Below are 23,053 nucleotides of genomic sequence, written 5' to 3' on the forward strand. Positions count from 1 at the left end.
GTGGTGGAGTAAAGGAGGGCGAGCGTTATTAATGGGTCTGTGGGAATTGGAATGGCAATGTATCACATGCATTGGGGTGGTACCTGAGGGTGATTTGGGTCGGGGCCTTGGAGGTGCTTTCTTTTGTGTGTGGAGTGAGGGTGCAGTTGTTTGGCAGCCTGCAGTTAGGGTGTGCCTGCTGCACGTGTAGAGGGTGTTTTTGGGGTTTTTAATTATTTATGTATTTATTGTGCGTTTTAAAGTGCGCTGTCAGGCCAATGTGTGTGGACGTTCTCCTGGACATGTGTTACTGTTGCGCTATGTGGACACATGGTGATTCACATGATTGGACATTGTGGATTTGGCATGGTTTTATTTGGCCCACCTACCGGATTCTTCGGATGTCTGCACTCCTTTCTCCATCCCTCCGACTCCCTCTATACTCTCCATTCCAATGGTGGAGGCACAGATTTCTTCCCAGGGGGTCAACTTGATGGGTGATTCCTATCCTCCCCCGGTGGCTGTGGCAATGTTGCGGTTGGCAGAAAGTATGCTACGGACGCGTATCCGCAGGTCGTCCCATCGCTTTCTGCATTGCTGTGGGTTGCGGGGTGCGGTCCCCACCGCACTTACCCGCTGTGCCACTAGGGCCCATATGGCCTTCTTGTTCGCAAGTGCCGTCCTGGTCATTTGCGTGGAGAAGACGGCGGCAGCATTCTCCTGGAGGGTCTCTGTGAGTACGGTGAGTTCCTCACGGGAGAAGTGGACCTGCCGCTTGCGGTCGCACGCTTTCTTCGCTACTTTTCCCATTTTTCTTGGTTACACTAGGGTGGATGACGGGTTGGGATGTGTCTCAGGGTAGTGTTTTTAGTGGTTGTGTGGATTTTGTGGTTTTATAGGTGTACGGCGTGATGTTTCCCGTTCCGGGACCATGTTTTTACTTCCGTTTCCGTATATTTACGGTCACCGTACTTTCCGGTTGGCGCTCAGTGCGGTGTCCGCTAAGATGGGTGGCGGTATTGCACCTAGGGCGCCGTACGGCGGCGGTGTGGGCCGTTTTGGGGTCATTTCCGCCATCGCGGACTTTGCACTTCCGCCATGGCGTGGTGCTCGTGCCCGATGGGTCGGAATGGGCCGCACTTTGCTCCATCGTGCAATGGCGGAAACGCTGTTTACGCTGTGGCGGTCCGGTCAGTCACTTTCCGCCAGGGTCGTAATGAGGGCCAGTGACTATTATAAACCCAAATATCATTATAAAAACACAGCAATACATTTTCGGGGCCCAGGCATTTTGTCCATTGTCCCGGTTGGTCACCCCCTTATTTACAAGTCTCATACGAGAGGTAGCGGTAGTAGGCATTGTAATATTCAGACGGATACCCCAATGTTCGTTGCTGGCGACCTACCAGCCGCGCGACTTCTTAGTCCTTCCACAACCCTAGCCAACAGAATCCCCTTTCTCAAATTTGGGCAAAAACAAGCCCTCGATGATCCGTTTCTTCTTCGAATGCACAGCCGAACCGTGCTGTAAGTCTATCAGATGCACAGCAAAACCGTGCCGTAAGTCTATTTTCTTGGACGCAGATTGTACCTTACTTTTCCCGGCACTGTTTGATCCGGAAAAAATATGTCGTCACTTCCTGTTGGAAGCAACGTGTCGGAAACAAGTGAAGATGCTGAATTTGAAATAGCAGTTTCCGGATGCAAAACTTTTGGATAGTGTGGAGACAAATTGGCGGCTTCCCCAAGCCTTGCGTGCTCAGTGAGATTCTACGACACACTCTCAGTGCTATTTACTGCTTTGGGATCGCTGGTTGCAGCATTAGCGAGGGGTTCTGTTTCTTCTGTAACGTGTGGCACTGGGTGAGGAAGTTTCTTGACGTGGGACGCATGGATCCAGTTCTTTCTCCCAGAGACCCGCACCGCTGTTTGGGTGACTAACAGGACTTGGAACGGCCCACGCCAGCGGGGCGCAAGGCAGGAAGAGCGCTCAAATGCTTTGACAAGCACCCAGCTTCCAGGCCGCATACTGTGGCCCGGGCCCTCGTATCGCACAGGTAAAGCTTCTCGTACCTGGTGATAAATCAAATACAGGTTTTTAGTCAACTGGCTGCAATAATCTGAAAGTAATACATTTTCAACATTTCTCAATGAATTGCATTTAGGAAGGTTCCAAATATTGGCAGGTCTCCCCATTACCACCTCAAATGGAGGGAGCCCAGTCTTAGTTTGAGGGGTTGTACACATAGATAATAAAATGATCGGTAAGGCGTCCGGCCATTTTAGTTCGGTGCCAGAACACGTTTTAGCAAGCTTGTTCTTGATGATACCATTGTGTCTTTCTACTAGTCCGCGCTCTGAGCATGTCTGGCCGAATGGAACCGTTTGTCAATTTGTAACGCCGCACATATCTGCAGAATTACAGCAGCGACAAAATGTTGACCATTGTCCGACCATATAACTCTTGGTAGCCCGAACCGCAGAAAGTATTCCCTTAACATGGTTTTGCAGTAGTCATGGCTGTAGCATCCTTAACAGGGAAAGCATCAACCCATTTACTAAAACCACAGATGACCACCAATACATATTTCTTATTGTCGCATCGTTCCATTTCAATAAAGTCAAAGTGGATAACTTCGAAGGGGACAGAGGGTGGTCCAAAACTTCCCCTTGGAGTTACTGTCCCCTTTCCCACATTGTGTTGTAGGCAAATCATGCTATCCTGGTCGTAGTGCTGGGCAATTTTCGAAATTTTGTCATTTACCCAAACTTTCTCTAACATTTTTGTCAACTTCTGGGCACATATATGTGTGGGACCATGGGCCATAATGACCATCATCATTACACACGCGTCAGGGAGTAGCCATTTCCCTTCCGCTATAGCCACCCAACACCCGTCATCATCAAGTTTCCCCAAGTCTTCAGCCCACCTTTTGGATTCTTCTAACATGGCATCAGCTTGGATATCCCGTACAGACCCAACCCCCTCATCCATTGCATAAGCATTTACAGTCTCCCTTGAAACATACAGCTCAGTAAGGGGATCGGTAGCAGTTTGTCTAGCTATCTGATCAGCGAAAGCATTCCCTTTCCCTATGTCATCTGTAATCTTTCGATGTGCTGCACATTTCATAACTGCTAACTGAGTAGGGAGCGCAAGCGCTGCGAGTAGTTGTACTATTAGGGAGCCATGTTGAATTTGGGTGCCATGTGAAGTTAGGAACCCTCTCTCTGACCAAAGTCTCCCAAAGTTGTGAACCACCCCAAAGGTATACTGACTATCAGTATATATATTTACTGCAAGCCCTTCGGAAAGTTCATAAGCTCGGACCAATGCTATAATCTCTGCGGCCTGCATAGAATTATGCGTGATTCTCTTAGTTTCCACAACCATGCTTAATGTGGTGATTGCATAAGCAGCTGTGGATGTACCATCCGGAAGTTTGAAGCAGGAGCCATCATAGAACAGTTCTCCTTGCGGATTATCCAAAGGGGTGTCTTTCAAATCAATTCTACCCTTTGTCTCTTGTTCGGTAGTATACAATCATGTGACTCTTTATCGCCGCAAGTAGTATCTTGAGGGAAAGGTGGGAGTTCAGCCGGATTAAGAACACAACACCTCTTAATTTGAATGTGAGGAGCAAACAAGATCAATTCATATCTTGTCAACCGTGCAGAAGTGAGGTGTTGTGTTTGAGTTCGGTTCAGTAGAACATCTACAGAGTGAGGCACCATCAGGATTAGATCATGGCCTAGGACCATTCCCTCACTCTGTTTTACAGATGAAGCAGCAGCAGCGACAGCTCGCAAACATCTTGGCAAAGCGCATGCTACAGGATCAAGGGCGGAAGAAAAGTAACCGCACAGCCTATTTTTCCCTCCATGTTCCTGTGTTAATACAGCCAAAGCATATCCATCACATTCATGCACAGACAACACAAAGGCCTTTTCATAGTTTGGTGTGCTCAATACTGGTGCAGAGCATAATGCAGTTTTAAGCAAGTCAAACAATTGCTGGTGTTCCGCGTTCCATGGCAATGGCAAAGAAATGCCCTTCTTTGTCAAAGCCAACATCGGTTTGATCACTAGTGAAACATTTGGGATCCACAACCTACAGTAAGAAGCCATACCTATCAAGGCTCTAACTTCCTTCTGTGTATTTGGGACAGACATGCCAGAAATGTTTTTTATTCTTTCAGGTGTCAGTCTTCTTCCCTCCTTTGACAGGAGATAGCCTAAATAGGTGACCTCCTGGCAACAGTATTGACATTTTTTAAGCAAAGCTTTGTGACCATGCTTGGCTAGATGGATAAGCAATAACACAGTGCCCTCCTTACAGGCACTCTCAGAGTCAGCAGCTAAGAGCAAGTCATCAACATACTGAAGCAATGTACAAGTAGAGGGCAATTCAAGGGTATCAAGTTGTTCTTTCAAAGCCCTACTATAAATGCTAGGACTCTCTGTGTACCCTTGAGGTGCACGAGTAAATGTGAACGAGCGTCCCCCTAAGGTGAACGCGAACAAGTATCTACTATCCTTGTGTATAGGAATACTAAAGAAAGCATTCTTTAGATCCACCACACTAAAGTAAGTAGCTGTAGCTGGAATCATGGTTAGGATTGTCGTTACATCAGACACAATTGGAAATTGTGGAGCCACGACTTTATTAATGGCACGTAAATCAACTATGAAACGGAATGGAATTGCATTATCGCCTTTCTTGTACACAGGTAAAATCAGACTATTACATAAACTTCCTGAAATTTCTTCAATCACCCCGCGATGCACAAAATCGGAAACAATGCATTTCAAAGCTTGCTCGCCCTCAACTGAAATCTTATACTGGGAAATGCGTGGCAGCTCAATTCCATGTTTCAAAACTATCTTAACAGGTTCAATCTGTAAAACACCGACATCATTGTCGTCAACAGCCCACAAGCTCTCTGGTACATTAATGAATTCTGGCGGCAAAGGTCTAGTCAACAATTGCAAGACAGAAAATTGCTGTGGTGAAATCGTCAAGTGCACTCCATCAGAAGAACAATAGATCACTGCATTTAATTCTTTTAACAAATTCAACCCCAGCAAGTTCTCTCCACAATTTGAAGTCAACAGAAATGGACAGTGGTCCGTAAAGGGACCCAAAGAAATAGGAACCAGCAAAGAAACCGGACAAACAACTGGTGTGCCAGAAAACCCTACAGAAACATTGTTTTGCCCTGACAGTGGAATGTTTGGAACCCGTGAATGATCAATGGAACACTTCTGTGCTCCAGTGTCTATCAAAAACTGATGTTTCCTATTTCCCACCACCATTTCGACATAGGGACCTTTCTGACTGACGGGAATAGGTCTAGGTTCCAAACCCTGCTTCGGGCAAACCTAACGAAACAGAATGTCATCAAAAGGAAGCTCTTCAGATAAATATGCAGCAGAAGGATGATCAAATATATTTTTGGTGTCCACACTCGAAATCTGATTATCCTGCGAGAAAGGTTGCTGAGGATCCTGTGTAAACTGACCTGTACCAGGGCCCTCTACACCCGGGCGACCTCTGGATCGTCTACCCATATTCCCGAATGTGTTATTCGACCTTTGTCGAAGGACGGGGCATTGTGTACGCCAATGACCCTCTTGACGACAATAGGCGCACTGGTTAATGTTCACAGGACCCAAGGGCACATTCCCTTGTGGGATATACTGACCTCTAATCTGAGAACTAACCCCTCTGGGGCCTCTAACAATTTGCTGCAATAGCACTTTAGTTTTCAAATCACCTTTTCGTTTTTCGACTCTATCTTTTTCATTATTGACACGGTTTTCGCAGTACTGAGCCATGTGCAGTACTTCTGATTGCGATTTCGCCTGCCAAGCGCTCTCAAGCGCCATAAGACTCTCTCAGAAGACATAATTTGTGACTGGATGTCTGGCAACAATCCACGCACAAATTTGTCCACGAATAATCTTTTCCCAGCCTAGGTCTTGTCCACTGAAATCTGAGAATACCTGTTTGAACGGATTAAAGAAATCGGTAGAACCCTCAGACTTTCCTTGGACACAGGCCGTAAGTTTGCCCCAAATAATTCATTTCTCTGGAATTATAGTTTTCAATTTTGCAATGATTCTATCAGGCAAAGTTAATATCACCTGAGGCGGTCTTTCACCAGCTGGCCTTTCTCCATCGAGTCTAGTTATATTCACCCATGTATCTCCCAACCCTGGCACGTTGTCTATAGTTCTAACTTGCTTCCACAAATCTACGGGCAGGGGTATAGGAAATAACAGATCAATATCGCCTAAGGTGAACACTGAGGATTGCAAGACGGACTCTATTTCTTTATAGAATCCTGTCGGATTTTTCCTAATATCAGGAATAGATTGCCTAATAGTATTCATTTCCTGTCTTGAGAATGGGACATGGACAAACTGTGATACATTATGTGCAGGAATATCCACAGCAACTATACCCCGTGCAGCATCGGCCGCAATCTCAACCTTTGGGACAAATGTCGGAGGAACCTCTCTCATAGGCAACTGAGAAGTAGGTGACTCCGAACGCTTACTAAGCAACAGAGCTAAATCGAGCGCTAAAGCAGTCGAAGAAGTGTCAAGTGAAAAAGCTCTCTTGTAAATACTCAATAACTCTGTGGGACAACTAATCTTTCTTTTTACACTATCATCCTGTAGGTACTCTATCATTACCTGTATCACTTTTCTCTGCATTTCTGGCGTATACTGACTATATGTGTCATGTACTTCAACTGGAGTTATCGACATATCTGTAATCCATCTAAGTGCGTCCTTCGTACAAATTCGTGCTTCCTCAGATATCGATTTACGACAAGGAAGGAACCGTTTCTGTACATACATACTTTCCTCCTCGTTATCCTTATTCTGCAACTTTTCTAACTCCTTTCTATACCCAAATAACCTCTCGACATGCTCATTTACTTTCTCCACAGTGTCTCTAGAAAACGCTAAAGTATTTAGATCCCTTAACCCTTTCGGGAGATCTGTATTATTTAACTTTCCCCACATTACACATAACTGAATCCCTAAACCTTCAATAAAAACATTTTTCTCAGGAAAATTATCCATATTACAGTGTGGCAAAAACATCCTTGATCATCCTTATCCATACAATACTTAGCCCATGCAATTAACCCACGTTTCTTCTCCGGTGGTACAGTATTGCGAGTGACAACCTTCGACGCTGCACCTCGATCGATTACAAGCGGCTCAGGACCACTTGGAAGAGAGGGAGCAGGCAAATTTAATGGAGGTACTGTAACTGGTGCGATAAGAAGAGGTGGAGGAGCTGGAGGAAGGGGGACATTAGGAGGAGCAGGAACAACGGGAACAACAACAGGTAGAGCAGGAATAACAGGAGGGAGAGGCAGAGCAGCAGGAAGAGTAACATACGGAGGTGGCGCAGAGGCACCAGGCCTTCGTTCATTTAACAATTTATCTATAAATTCATCAGAAGCATGGAGGTCTTTGGAAGGATATATTTTTTGAATTCCAAGTGAGAAAGCCCTATCCATATTCCTAGTCGATTCAGAATGTTTATCTTGGTCATACAATAATGCTTTTTCGGCGTTCGTCTTATGACGGCGCACATGTTTTTCTCTACTTTTAAGTTGCTGCAACGCTTCTTTTTTCCAATTCTGCAAAACATCAAATGCTGCAGGTCTAGCCTTTTTCTTTAATAGAATTGACTCTAAATACTCAATACGATGGATTTTAAAACTACCATTGATTGTCCACTGAATTTCGGAGGCATGTCTGGTGTGTCTGTGCCAAATGTCATTAAATATTTTACTTCCAATGCCATGCTTACAGTACATAGTACATGCCGGCAACCCCTCCTGTGGTGCGGGATGGCTAAATTCCAAAGATTGTCTATCGCTGCGGAACAACGCCCTGAAGCAGGTAGACAATTTCCCAGGCATATCAAATTATTGGTGTTACCTGGTCAATAACTGTGTCTGCAGATACAATGCGTCAAATTCAAATGATCAGTGTTGAATTAAGAGTCAGGTCACGACTCACCAGAACAAACCTAAGGAGGTCCGATCGGATTTCAAAGAATCTTACCTAACTAATCTTACCTCGTGTATGGTGATTTCGGCAAATCGGCCTGCCTCGATGAGTGGACCCTCGTCAAGATGCCGTCTCGGACCACAAGCTAATCGTCCAGGGATCGGGTTGTGCAGGGCTGCTGAGGTGTCGCGTCTCATTCAGTGGGGCCCCTTTTTGTCACACCATCCGATCCCGATCCAATAGCGTGTGTCAACCTTCGACAATCCGGCATCAATCTTGAGGGTCCCTATTCGGGCGCCAACTGTGAAAACAAAATCAAAATATCGAGGCTGAGTACCCCAAAAGGAAATACACCGAACACGGGCTACAAAGGAACATACAAAGTACTTTATTTTATACTGAATCCAGTTACAAAAACAGAGCAAAATCAGATAGCTATCAGCCCTCAGTACAACACAACGAACTCCAGCGTGGTTCAATGTGTTCAGTGAGAGACGCTGTACATTAGAATGCATTGGCTTTGTATACATTTTGTGAGCACCATGTCAGCCCCACTTCGGGTTAATATTCCATTAATACATCACCGATCTAGGGTTCATGCCAAGTCTTGCACATCCGCATATAACTGGTTTACTTTTAATACATATATCAACAAGCCTATACGGCAACTGTGTATTCTTGGATTTTCCATGTAAGTCTTCTTAAACATTCATACAATGTGGTTAAACAAGTGTTCTATGTACAGTATTTGAATACATTTGTCCTCATTCCGAGCCATGCCGGTAAGTATCGGTACTTTCCGACATGGCGTAAAGTACGACATCGGGCTGGTGCAAGACCGCATATTTCGGCCCATTCCAAGCTCGCAGACACACGCTTTGCGCCATGCCGGAAAAGTACCGAGCGGCCTGCCGCAAAACGCCCGAAAAACCCCTACCGGCATGCTGCGACACGTAAACAACAACACCGCCCTGTAAGCTGTAGCGTCAGTGCATAACGGTGACCGTAATTTACGGAGACCGTAAATTACGGTCACTGCAATAAAAAAAAGGAACCGGAAATTACGACATCGCACAGGAACGGGAAGGAGAGCGGCGGCCATCTTCAAAAACACAATCCATTGCCATCCTCATCCGCCAGCACCCTCGTGAGGGAACTAAAGTCAGGAACAGGACCAGGCACCTCACAACATGCCCAAACACCCAAAAGGGCGGCGGATCGCATTCGCAAGCAGAGATTCTGCCCCGAGGAACTCCAGGCCATGGTCGACTTCCTGGCAGAGCATGCCGATGTTGTCTTCAGCAGCGACATGCGGAGGGAGTCCACCCTCCGCAAGAAGAACATCTGGGTGGAACTTGCACAGAGGGTGAGCGCTTTAGGCAACACCCCCCGCACCCCAAGGGACTGCCGCAAGCGTTGGGATGACCTGCGGGTGAGGGTGCAGGGCCTCCTCTCCAGCAACCGCAGCCAGGCCCTGCAGACGGGAGGTGGACCAAGTACCGCAGTCCAACTTGAGCCGTGGGAGGAGACCTGTGCGGCTCTCATTGGCACTGAATCCATTGAGGGCGTGGGGACCATGGAGTGCGGGGGAACGACTTCTGCAGAATTAGGTGAGTGTCCACAGTGTACACTGGCAATGTACATTGCATGATGAAAACTGGCCCAGGGGCCATCGAAGGCACACTCTCGTGTTGCCCTCCCCCCACCCAACGCATCCCCCATCCAACAAATGCTGAGGCAAGTGCCGCCTAACGATGGTCCAAGTGCGAGTACATAACGCACCTCAACCATAGTGCATTGACTTGCACAGCCCATCATGTACACTGTCCAGCGTGTTAGGCATTGTACTAGCGAAAATGTACATAACCAGGGCACAATGAGTCACTCCCAAACATGCGTATATGTCCTTACCATGCACATGTATCACTGCCATAGCTACCCCCAAAACAGAACAAACCTAAAATGACCGAAATGTCCATGCAGCCATGTATGCAAATAGGACATTGCACATTCACTAATGTTGTCCCTCTCTTCTACCCCCACAGGCACTGACCATGACAGCACAGAGCCCCAATCAAGCCCGCCAAGCACCTCCACGGGTAGTGGCAGGATCAGGCCAAAGCCAGCACCAAAAACAACTACCCCCCTGCCTACGGAAAGGCCACTGGAAGCTGCCGGACCACCATCCCACACAGCATCGGCGGAAGCAACTATGCCAACCCCAAGCTTGGCACAGTCGAGCGTCTCAGGGGAGGCTGCTGCTACCGCGCCTGATGAGTGTGAGCACAGCCCGTCACCCATCTATGGGGCCTTGTTGGAGGACGGCGAAAACACAGTGCACAGCCCGGAGCCATGCATTGTAACACTGGCCTCATGCAGTGACTCTGGGGATGCCCCTTCACCTGTGCACAGTCCGGAACTTGACCCCCAGGGGTATGAAGCCGATCTCCCCAGTCCCCATAGCCCATACTGCCCCCTGCAGAGCATGCTGGACCAAGTGGATCTTCCGATGGTTTCCCATCTTTTGGCGGGCAGCGAGTGCATCAGTTGATGGACCTCATACAAAACTACATTGAGGACAACCGCCAGGCCAGGGCAGAATTGCATGAAGAACTCAGTCAAATGCGGCAGTCCCTCACCGACTGCACCACCAAATTGTGTGACTCTTTGACAGACAGCACGACCCGGCTATGTCATGTCCTTGGCCGCATAGCGAATGCCCTTGAGGCAGGCCATTCAAATTCCGTGCCACAACAGGAGGACACGGCCACAACCAGTGAGGCCACGCAAGGCAGCCCGGAGAGACGCACTCGGCGTTCCATGCGTCAGCAGGATATGCCTTCCCCAGACAAGGGGAGCAAGAAACATTAGGCATTCCTGCCACATGTGGGCTTCACATCCTACATGGGACGACTGCTCTGGAGTTGGGGGGAGGGGGGAGGGGGGTGATGGTTTGTTCTGGAGTTGGGGGGAGGGGGGTGGGGGGTGATGGTTTGTTCTGGAGTTGGGGGGAGGGGTGTGATGGTTTGTTCTGGTGTTGGGGGTGAGGGGGGAGGGGGGTGATGGTTTGTTCTGGAGTTGGGGGGAGGGGGGAGGGGCTGCTGCTGATGTATGCACTATTTTGTTTTTCTCACAATACACAATTGGTGTTGCAAACTTCAACTGTTGTGGACATTCATCATTGCACATTTGTTCATTGAATACTGCCAGTGCATGGTGTACAAGTATACACGAGTCCAGTACCCTGTGTGCCTATGTCGTGACACCCTCTACTGACTTGTGTCCTGGAGATCTTGTCCACTGTAAGTACAGAGCATTACATGTCCCTCAAGTGCACTGCCTCAATGAACCTTTGTTGCCACTTCACCCTCCGCCTTCACCGCATCGTCCTGTGGTTGTAGCAGTACCATGTCAGGGGTGATAGCCGCTCATGTAGGGATGCACTTTTGGTCCATCTGCACATATGACATGGGCTCATTCAACACCAGATATCAGTGGATGGGTCAACCACCAGTCCTGCTTCGCCGGCACATATGTGCTTCACGCAAGCCAGGTGACTGCTTCATCTACACACATGCACGGTTATGGCCATTGTCTGGTTGCCCCATGGGCCTGTTCAGGGGGTTCATGACAGGGCTCATGTGGCTTGTTGTCAAGGGACAGCCAACAACAGCTGCATGTGTAGCCAAATGAGGTGAGTGTGTGGACTGTCATGGTGGAGAACAGTACTTGGCTGTCATGGCAGGGTTTCAATGATGGCCATCTGCACATGTCCATAGATGTATTGCGCACGTTCATGGATACAAATATGTGTCCGATGCAATGGAATAGAGTGGGGGGTTGCGTCTACATGATGGTCCGTGAACGATGGTGTGGACATCTTGGGGTACATGTTCCTTTGTTGCATGCTGCTGTCCTGATGTCGGATCAATGTGGTGCTGTGTACTGGGTAGAATCGTATTTGGGTGTGATGGCTGTAGTCTGTGGATCATGGTCATCATCCTGCTCTGATCCATTCGATGGTGATTCCCAACACTCCTATGGGTGTGCAATGCCGGTGACGTGATGTCGTACCCCTGCTGCCCTCGGTTAATTCCACTCCCAGGGATGGGTCTCCAATGTGGTGCCAAGCTGGGGGATGCCACATTGTGCATGTGCAGTGTGTCTTCCAATATGCGCTTACGGTTGTGGTGTCCGCCAATGAGTGGTGCTGGTGTAGTGTGATTAGCCCTTGTCAGTTGGTGGAGATGTAGTGTGTTGTGAGTGCCTTATTCTAGCAAAGTGATAATCTGTTCGTATGTGCCGTTGCACTGGTTCTGTGGCAGGTTTGTTGTCGGGGTGAACACCGTACAGTGGCTTCATCGTTTCAACACAGTTGGTTCATGCAGGCACCCACCCCATGGCACCAGTGCACTTGCATGACACTTTCAGACGACTCAACCGCCAGCCAGGCAGGTCATCCTGCATGTTGGACCATGTGGCGCGGTAGCGTGGTGGACTGCTGAGCCTTTGAGTCATGTGTAGTTGTTTGGTATTGGGCCCACCCATGTGTGCGGTTCTTGGTAGCGTTGGATTCCATCTGCAAGTAGGGGGAGTGGTATTGTTTGCAGTTGCTGTCCGCCACCTGAATGCCATGCTGGTCCACATACGACCTGTGGGTGCTGTCAGGGGCACCATTGTCATTTGGCATGCCTCCATTTGTATTAGGTCCAGCTTTACTGTTGTGTATCTCATGGGTGGTCCATGTTGGGGATTGGTAGGCCCTTGGGTGCTTGGGGAGGTGTAACGGCACTTGTATATGTGGCCGCCTAATGGACAGTTGTGACATGCCACTGTGTGCTGGTAGGTGCCTGTGGCATGGGCGTGGGGCACAGGCAACACCGTCACTTGTGCCAGGTTGTCACTGTACATTTGTATGGTGCTCGCTTTTCTTGTGTCTGTGGTGCAATATGGTGGTGATGGTGTCACAGTCTAGGTGGTCAGGGGTGTCTATCTGGTAGGACTTCTCCTTGAGTGGCCGGACATGCTGCGTGTGCATGGGGGCTGCTGGGGTGGTAACGGAGGCTGCAGTGGTGCTGCATGCAGGGCCTGTCTCCCCCTCCTTCTACCCCTGGGGCGTGGTGTTGTTGCAGGGGTTTGTCTGGTTGTGGCCTTGATTGTTCTCTATTGGTGTCATCTTGGTGTGGGAGGGGGGTGTGTGGGTGTGTTCCTTTTCCGCTGTGGCAGACTCCTGGCCTCCATCTCTGTTGCATGTGTGCACCTATGGCTCTGGGACCACCTGCTTAGGGTTCTTTATTCCTTCTCTGAGATGCCTGTATGTACTCCATGCCGGTAAGGTACTTTACGGCCTTGAGGAGGCTCCTTACTTGTGATCAGCTCCGGTTTACGCCATGCCGTTAATTTCGGCATGGTGGGGCGCGCGCGCGACCCAAGACCGATAATTACGGCATTGTAGTTTACGGTGCCGTAATTAACGCTCTGAGGGGTCAGAATAGCATGGAGCGGAAAACCATGCCGGTAAATCATTACCGCCATGGTTTCTACCTTACCTCCATGCTCGGAATGACCCCCATTGTCTTTATAGTATACTCGTGGATTAGTTTCATTGCACGAGTAATCCCTTACACACAGGTCAACGTAGGACAAGGTCTCAGGTCACGACCTCAACAAGTGGCCTGCAGGCAAGTTACATTTTAGCTACATACAAAGGTCAAGACGGCCATGTTGTATTTTGGAATGACATCGTCCACCATTTTAACTCACAGGGTGACTTTACAAAGCGAATCCTAAAATGGCAGATTGACCTAAAATGGCGGCTTACATTGATTTTAAGGTCAGGACCTTGCAACACGGATTCTTTCGCAAGCGACTTACGAGCAGTTTGGCGTAGGCCAATATACATATATTTATTGCATTAGGAGGCACGATATAATTTCTCTTTTGACACCACACTTCCCCATCCTCCCTATCTAACCCCACCACTCACTCCATTGCTGGATAATAATATAGGTTTGCATATTTGTACAGTGTTTCTCTTTGATTTGTAGCACACGGACCCTATGTTAATATTACTGTTGTAAGTCACCTGTTCTTTTTCATGATCTATATCCCCCTTTGTTCATAGCCCCATAAAACGGCCCCTACGTTCTTTTCATCTTTGTGCTATTTTGCAGGCACCCTTTCTGGAAATGCGTCTGCCAACTGTAAATGTGCCACTGCAAATAATTTCTGATTAAAATGTTATTCAAGTAAAAAAAAAAAAAAACAAACATATCCTCCAGTTGTTAAAACATAACGCCAATTACCCTTCCCCAGAATAGAAATGAATACATAGAAGGTAGCAGTGTTAACAACAGGACTCCATAAAAAAAGTGATCCATCACCCTTCCAACTTAAACTCAATCAGAAAGTAGATAATAAAACATCAGGGGAGTACAATTCTGAAGAACCACCTAGTAACACTTTAATTGAAATCCACATCCAACGGACTTACTCTGATAGCAGTATGGATCTCAATAAGCATTTGAACTGTTAAACAAATTCAGCGTCCCTCACACGGAACATAACATCCTGAAAAGGAAAAAAGGACAACTGGATAATACTAGGTCTAACCCATGATAGAAACTAAAACACATGCAATACCTTTTTCATGATAAATAAGCACAAACTAGGTGTCCAAGGGGTAAACCAAAACGTGGGTCTCCAATAACTGTGCAACTATACTCAACATCTTGCTATCACAAGGTTTCTAGATTATATCAATAACAGGAAACTGAGAACTGGTAAGAGGTCTAACACACATCTGGTGTATCAACAGATGCACTCTAGCCGGCTATCATTTCATGGCTTTACCTCTTCATTGAGAGAAGAAGGACTAAACAGAGAATTTGGACATATCTGTTGAAGGGTCATATGTATTAAGACGTTTGTGGGACTATTTACAGCAATATCAGAGAGACCTTTGATAAATGGATTTTCTTGGAATGGAAGGGGTTTAATTCCCTCGAGATCAGATATCTGAGCATCCATCATTGTGTGCGTAGCCAGAGAAGGACAGAGTCAGCCCTGAAGATGGACCTGCTGGTCTGAAATGCATTGGCTGCTTCTTCTTCATCCTCTGTTATGAGAATGTTATCCTCTGTTGTGGGAACGCAGTGAGCACACCATTAAAGGATGCAAATAATGAAGACTTATCATCTTTTTTTAATGGAAGCATAACATTGATATGAGTTATATGTAATATGCTCTAGTTTTCACTACATATAAGGTGTCTCAAAATATGGTTTTGATACACCAGATTTGTGTTACATGTATTCATTCTGATAGAGTGCCAATCAGGTTTTTTGGAGGCCACCTGAAAGTCTATATACTTTACACCGAATGTTTTCACACTAGTGGTGCTCACCCCTATCACAGTTTCTGTTAACTGGAAAGAGGTGGTCACTTATCTATCCAGAGAAAAGGAATGTTCCATTATCCAAACCAAGTGGGTTACCTCCTCAGAAATGTGACAGCTAAATGCATACCTAATGCAAATGGGTCCTTTGTTTTCCTCACACCTTACGAGTTATCAATTTATGATTCATTATTTTTAGATCAGTGGTTGGAATTCATCTATGACATCCAAAAACAAGACTTAAAAGTTATTCCTGGAGTTGATCTCAATCTCTGGCTAGAGTGAATGAGTAACAGTAGAGCACCAACATTGTTTGATAACATATCACCACTGAGCTTCACCCAACACACAAATCAACCCACTCATAGGGACAGGCATACACTCGACTTTATGTTCACTTGGAACACTAATGCAAAGTAGCCAAACGTGAGTGACCAAATAATTCTAGTCTGGCCATATGCTAGTAACTAGTAACATTGTACTCACTGTGAACTATCTCCCTAACAGTTGTAGGAAAAGGGCACCTAAACTATGAAGCATTGATGACCATCACAAACCAAAATGTCGATATTACCTGCCAATAACCCAGTACAACAAAATGGCTATTTCAATGTGAAGAAACCATTCTGCAGAAGAGCTGGAAAAAAACATGGACATTCTCACCTGCAATGATTAAAAAACAAAATTTCAGTCCAAGAAAGAGAACAAATGGTCAGCCTTCACTTTGCAAAAATAAAAAGGGAAGGAAGGAAATTACACAGGAAATGACAGACATCTGATGACAAATGGGGTCCCTTGATAATTTAGACAGTCTACCATAAAAACCTCACCTCAACAATCAAAACAGAGAATGAGATAAAAGCTTTTACCAACATGCGTACCCTTGCCCAGAGCCAGTGATCAATAATCATATCCACACACTGGCCCCTGACGTGGAACATTTTTGCAGTGCATCGCTTAAGAGTGAAATCATATCAGCACACACGAAGCATTCAATCATTAAAGAACTCCTTAAAAAAATAAATGACAACCTGAATAAATGAAGCAACCTATCATTTCTAGTCATAATTCTAGAAAGATTAGCCACAGTTCAACTCCAAAAACAGGGACAGCTGCCTCAGAGTACTATTGTTAGGTACAGGGTCGAAGGGCATGCACAGAGCCGCAGTAGTGTCAGCGCACATAAAGTAGGGCTTGTGGTACAGTTAGAGCAGCGGTCATCAGAGACGGGTGCAGGATCAAAGCTGTATTGACATTAAGCAGCTCGTAAGCTTGCACTGCGGTAGTGTCGATAGGGACAGAAGGAATAAGACAGATGGTGGACGCCAGTCCACTGACCAGGCGGGAAGAAAAGGCAAAAGAGGTTATTGAGAGGTTTTTGAAGAAAATGAAGGGAATATGTATTTGGTCAAATATTGCAGGACTCCAAGAACTGTGGAGGATTTAATCAATGAATTCCTATTCACCACAAGCAAAAAGTATTATTATAAAAACAAGATCCATGTCATTGTGACATGTCTCTGGAAAATGTATCGTATAAATAAAGGGGAGAATGATGACGTTACACGACAAAATGCACTGCTGCGTGACATGAGAGATGAACTCATGTACACACGGAAAATGGCCAATACTCACTGTATGCAGATGTCCTTAACTATTGTGCTTAAGGCACAAGAATGCGAAGACGTTAGACAGCAGCTTGCTGACTGTCAAGAGGAGCTAGAAATGCACACAACTGTGTTTGAGGTCTACAGACAACAACACCCGGACAAAGATGACTGGGCATATCAGTTGTTGCCTGTGAAAACTACATAACCAGAAGAATATGTAAGCCCCCAACCTATAACAAAACAGTCAAAATGGCGCCAATCTCGTTATCAACAGGGGGAAGTTTTACAAAAACAGAAGTGGATAATACACCGACAGTGCAAGAATTGAGGGACGAGCTGGATTTGGATAATGTGAACTATAACAATGTGACAAGGGATATGTGGGAATGGTTGAAAGACTGTATGGACAAGTGGGATGTGGTGCACAATATTGTGCACAAGGTAGCCATGCCGCTAAAAGCGGCATGGCTACCTCCATACCGGGTTTCAGGTCCGGGTCCCGCAAAAGGGGACTAACCGGGCCATTCTGACCTTAGAGGCCCATGTAAATCCCTTTCGCGGGACCCGGACCCAGTACATCCCATTCGCATTTGAGCCTCCATAGGGCTAGCGGGACCCGCTAAGGGCGCCTGGTCTGACCAGCCCGTAATGAATGGTGCCGGTCCCGTACCGGCACCGTTAATTACATGGCTGCCTGCCTCCTAATGAGGCCCAGGTAAGCGGGAATACAAATAAAACAAGAGCTTAAAACAGCTGAGGAGTCACAGGAGGTACGAGGGCCACGAGAACCCCACCAAGGCAGGCCACAGGACATTATGAATATGTTAGCCCTCCTAAAAGAGATGGCACGGTATGAGGGGCAGGCCTGATGGAACTATTTAGCGCACTACACTCCACATACAAAACATTGGATGCACACCGGTTGGACAGGGGGCAAGTCATCATGATATTAAAAGCAGTATGCAACCCGTCAAGGTTAATAATTCTGGGATTCTCTGATGTAGAGGACAGGAACCTAGTGGAAGATGTGGCTAAGGGGACAGGCACTAGATGGAGGGTGCGCATAGAATCTATTATGGCACTAATGAAAAAGCACCTCAGGATACTGGCATTTACAAAACAAATGGAAGTGCTGAAGAATGGAAGGGACCAGAGCCCGCCTGACTTCGCAGATATGTTAACACAAACATTAATGAGGGAACCGGAGGTGGAGGAGAAGATGACCATATGGCATTTACTGCCTGATGACATTACAAGGGTAGTGGAAGGGAAGGTGGATATGGAAGACAGGCTCAAAACATTTCATGGATGGGCGTACGTTCTGAATGCGGCAGATGATACGTGGTTAGCAGTAAGGAAAGTAATACCCGTAAGGGAATTCAATGAGTGGGCAGAGGGCAGGTACGTGGAGGAGCAGGGGTGGGAAACACTGACACCAATGAGGAATATCACCTATGATGCAGAGAAGTAGAGCGAGGATTCCACATTTTTTCGAGGTCGGGGTAGAGGAGGCAGAGGACGGGGGAGAGGTACGGTGGATAAGGTACTGTACGACAGAAAGACAGGGGCTAAATTATACCAGAACGCAGAGGGGGTGATACGCCTTGGATCACATACTGGGAGCAGCAACAGGAGCTCAATGACATAAAGGAAAAGGCGCAGAAATTGAGAGAACAAGTTACCAGTACAGGGGCCTCGCCAGTGGCTGCTGTAACAAGCTCCATTGGATGCTAGGACAGGGACAAACCAGCAGAGTTGAAGGCCGCAGTGATACGCCTACGCCAAGATAGATGGGCCCACAAGATGGCAGAAGGTTCTTTCTCCGCTGGTGGAGTCACACACACCGCAACCATATTGGTAGATAGTGGGGCGGCACTAACTCTGGCTAAAGCAAAATGTACAGACACCAAGCATTCAAAGATGACAAAATTGCAGGGCCTGGGGGGCCCCATAATAACTTCCCCGATAAAGCAACTAACCATTAACTTAAATGGTGTGAACATGGGCAAACAGCCATGCGCCACAGGGGGAGAGGAGGATATTCTGGGGATTGCCACATTACTGAAAAGGGGGGCAGTTATTGACCTAGCAAACCAATGTCTCCACCTTCAGAGTACAGCAGGTACGGTACACATCATACCAATGGCAGTTGTCAAAGCAACAACAAAGGGCGACACACATATTCTCACACACATAAATTGCACCATAACCGAGTGGGAGGAGAGATTTCCAGACATAAGAGCAAAACACAGGCTGGATTTTGGGAAAACTCAGGATAATGTGGTATTGAAACTGACAAGCATTCCACAATAAATAAAGCCGCATGGCGGCAGAACAAATACATGATATACTAAAGGCCCTAGAAGAGAGGGGGGCCATAAGAGAACATATGAGGTGGGTACCATTTGTATCACCGGTATAGGAGGTAAAGAAACTGAATGATTCATTCCGCCAAACAATTGACTACCGCATAATCAACCAACACTTACAACTCAGACCTCAGTTAGTGGCTTCATTACTGGAAATTATGGCAAATATACATCCAGGCATGAGGGTGTTCAGTGTCCTAGATATATCAAACGGGTTCTACTCTCTCCCATTGCATAATGATTCAAGTGAACTAACAGCATTTTCAGGTGAAGGGGTGGTGTATTTATGGAATGTGTTGCCGCAGGGACTCAGGGACAGCCCCACCATCTTCCATGCTGCAATGAAAAGAATACTGCAGGGCATAAATTGTACACATATTTTTTATTCAATATGTGGATGATGTATTCATATGGAGCGAGACAGAGCAACTACATCAGGAACACCTACATGAGGAACACCTAGGTTCTATGTGCTAATGGCATTACAGAAGGGGGGACACAAATTGAATGGTGGGAAACCACAACTGTGCAAGACGGAGGTACGATTTCTAGGGGTGACCAGATCAGGCAAAGGAAAAAGTATATGCAGAAACAGACTGCAGTTAATTAACTCATTAGCACTCCCAACTGATCACGCTGCATTACACAGGGCCATAGGTATCTTGGGATTCTCAAGGAACTTCACTCCCCTATTTGCAGAACATACGAAAATACTATACAAATTATTACGATCAGATATATTTGATTGGACTGAGGAACACACAGCGGCTTATCAAAAAGCAGCAAGCCACCATACTGACACAAAGATATGGGGATACTCGTCACCTAGTGGCCTGTAACTCATTAAACTACAAAATAACAGAATTAAAGTACTCCAGATGCGAAAGACAGCATTCAACAAGTTCCGATATATAACGTGGGGGCTACATACATTATGAAAACAAATCACAAACCCCTACAGATATTACTATCCTCTAAAATGTATCAGGGCAATGTAAGTACACAGTGGATAGGGAAATGGATTGCATTACTGACCACGATTACACTACACTTTTAGGAAGGAGGAAATACATACCAGTAGATGGCAGATGGCTAGATGAGCCACATGAATGCAGAACAGAAACTGTGAACACCCTACACAACATATTCAGAGCATGTGCACCTGATCAAGATATTGATGGCCCCATGTTCTTTTGCGATGGGAGCTTCACATATGTAAATAACAAAATACATATTTGAGGTCCACATCTGCAGCAGTCCACATCGTTGTGTTGAAGGTGCAGGAAGTACCTATTTCTACCTTGTGACACCGCGGAGCGGTGAGCGGAGCTGCGAGCCTGAGGTACGAGCCAGTCTGCAGCAGTCCACATCGTTGTGTTGAAGGTGCAGGAAGTACCTATTTCTACCCTGTGACACCGCGGATCGGTGAGCGGAGCTGCGAGCCTGAGGTACGAGCCAGTCTGCAGCAGTCCACATCGTTGTGTTGAAGGTGCAGGAAGTACCTATTTCTACCCTGTGACACCGCGGAGCGGTGAGCGGAGCTGCGAGCCTGAGGTACGAGCCAGTCTGCAGAAGTCCACATCATTGTGTTGAAGGTGCAGGAAGTACCTATTTCTACCCTGTGACACCGCGGAGCGGTGAGCAGAGCTGCGAGCCTGAGGTACGAGCCAGTCTGCAGCAGTCCACATCATTGTGTTGAAGGTGCAGGAAGTACCTATTTCTACCCTGTGACACCGCGGAGCGGAGAGCGGAGCTGCGAGCCTGAGGTACGAGCCAGTCTGCAGCAGTCCGCTGCAGACGCGAAGCCGTAGCAGAATGGAGCCAGAGGTACGTCCTCCGAAAGCTCAGAAAAGTGTAAAAACCCTCCCGAAGGATTTACAGTCAACCAAAACACCAAAGTCGGGGGGGGGGAAATGAGCCCGGGTCAAAGGGGGAGGAGTAAGTCTGACTCGGCACAAAGGCCGATTGCGACCCCCTCTATCCTTGAACTGTTATCATCAACCCCCAAAATCACGGAGCCAACACATGTACAAATCCAACCACACGGACCTGCGAGTAAGAACGGAGCAGGCAATATTGACTTACCTGAACCACGAGACCAAGTTTTCCGCCCGCTGACGCCGTTCCAGCCAATCCCTATGAGCGGGTCTTTGAGAGAGGACCGATCAGATGAGCAGCGGCAGTTGACGGTTCGGAAAGACCGAGGGCCGGTAGAGCCGAGCACGCCCCTGCAGAGGGCGCAGAACAAGTCCGGTACCACAATTCGGAACGTGGCTGGGCGCGGCTGGCGAGCGGAGTCCACCTGGCGCTGACCGGCATTTGGCCAGAGGGAACGATGAAAACCCGGCACGAAAAACGGACCGACCCGAACGTCTCTCCCCGCATAAACCAGAAACAGATACTGAAGTTCAGCGGAGCGACTCCAGAAATCCCACGCATACCAACAGGGATGTACGGGGGGTACAGGTGATTGAAGAGGGAGTTATTTCAAGGGAACCTGCCAAAACAATCAAAATATCCCCTCTCCGAATACCAACTGAGGGGGAGAAGAAAACTACTGGCGCAGAAAGAGAAGTGCCGACAAACCCGCGACTCCTGATAGAAAAGGGCGAAGGTGTGCCGAAGGTGATCTGCATTCAAGCCATGTACCATGATTCAGATCGCGATAGCGGAGAAACACACGCAAGATGTGAGACAATCTTTGGCTAGGGACCTAAGTCTTTGGGAGTTCCCAATGAAAGAGTGATAGCAACCGACCCCGATCAAGACGCCGAATCAGACGAAGAAGGGCTAGAGAGCGACAATCAAACGGAAGAAGAGCTAGAGGACTCAAACAAGGAAATGGACATTGAGCAATTGAAAACGGGAGCTGGGGTCAAAAGGAAAAAGAGAAACAAAACCAATACCCCGGCTAAAGTAAGAAGCCAAGGTTTAAAAAAGACGGCGAATATGAGATCGATAAAGAATCCCATACTGGGGAACACAAAGCAAGAAAAGGCATCAAAAGAGGCGGCCAAATGGCTAAAGGGCTGCCCAACCCCTTGCTATCATGCTCACTAAAGGCGTTCTTCACGCAACAACATAAAAGAAAACAGAGCATTGAGACGGAAATTTCAGACGCTGAAATGCTAGAAATAGCAATTGAAACACAGCCCGCTCAAAAACAGAGGAGAACTGACCTACCGTCAGCAGGTAATGAGAAAAAGGGACTGTGCGACGTCTCACCACAGGAAATAGCTGCGATACTTACAAACGATCCATATAAGAATATCGAAAAACCAAAGGTGGCTGAGAGCCCAGCATCCGGACAATTGAAACCCAACGGCCATCCTAGGACTAGATTCGAGAGTTCCCATGCGCAAAGCACCCCCAATGGGGTTCCTTTCTACATAGAGGAGATAGTTGATTTGGAAGACGACCGAGAGGAAGAAGGGTCGAAGGGGGTCCAATCGGATGGGGACCCAAATCGATCGGCGCAGGTAATGCAGCCCAGAGAAGACCGTCTGGCCTGGACAAAGCCCATTTGTCCAGGGGGCAATCCACGATCATGCCCCTGTTTAAAGGGGACCAGTCAAAACTGTATAAGGAAAACCCGCATTCGAAAATCGAATCACCAAGAAGGGCCGTGAATATTGACAGAAATTCAAGATCTATAG

This window comes from Ambystoma mexicanum, chromosome 4q, assembly GCF_040938575.1.
Source record: "Ambystoma mexicanum isolate Mex_15411 chromosome 4q, UKY_AmexF1_1, whole genome shotgun sequence".
NCBI classification, from domain to species: domain Eukaryota; kingdom Metazoa; phylum Chordata; class Amphibia; order Caudata; family Ambystomatidae; genus Ambystoma; species Ambystoma mexicanum.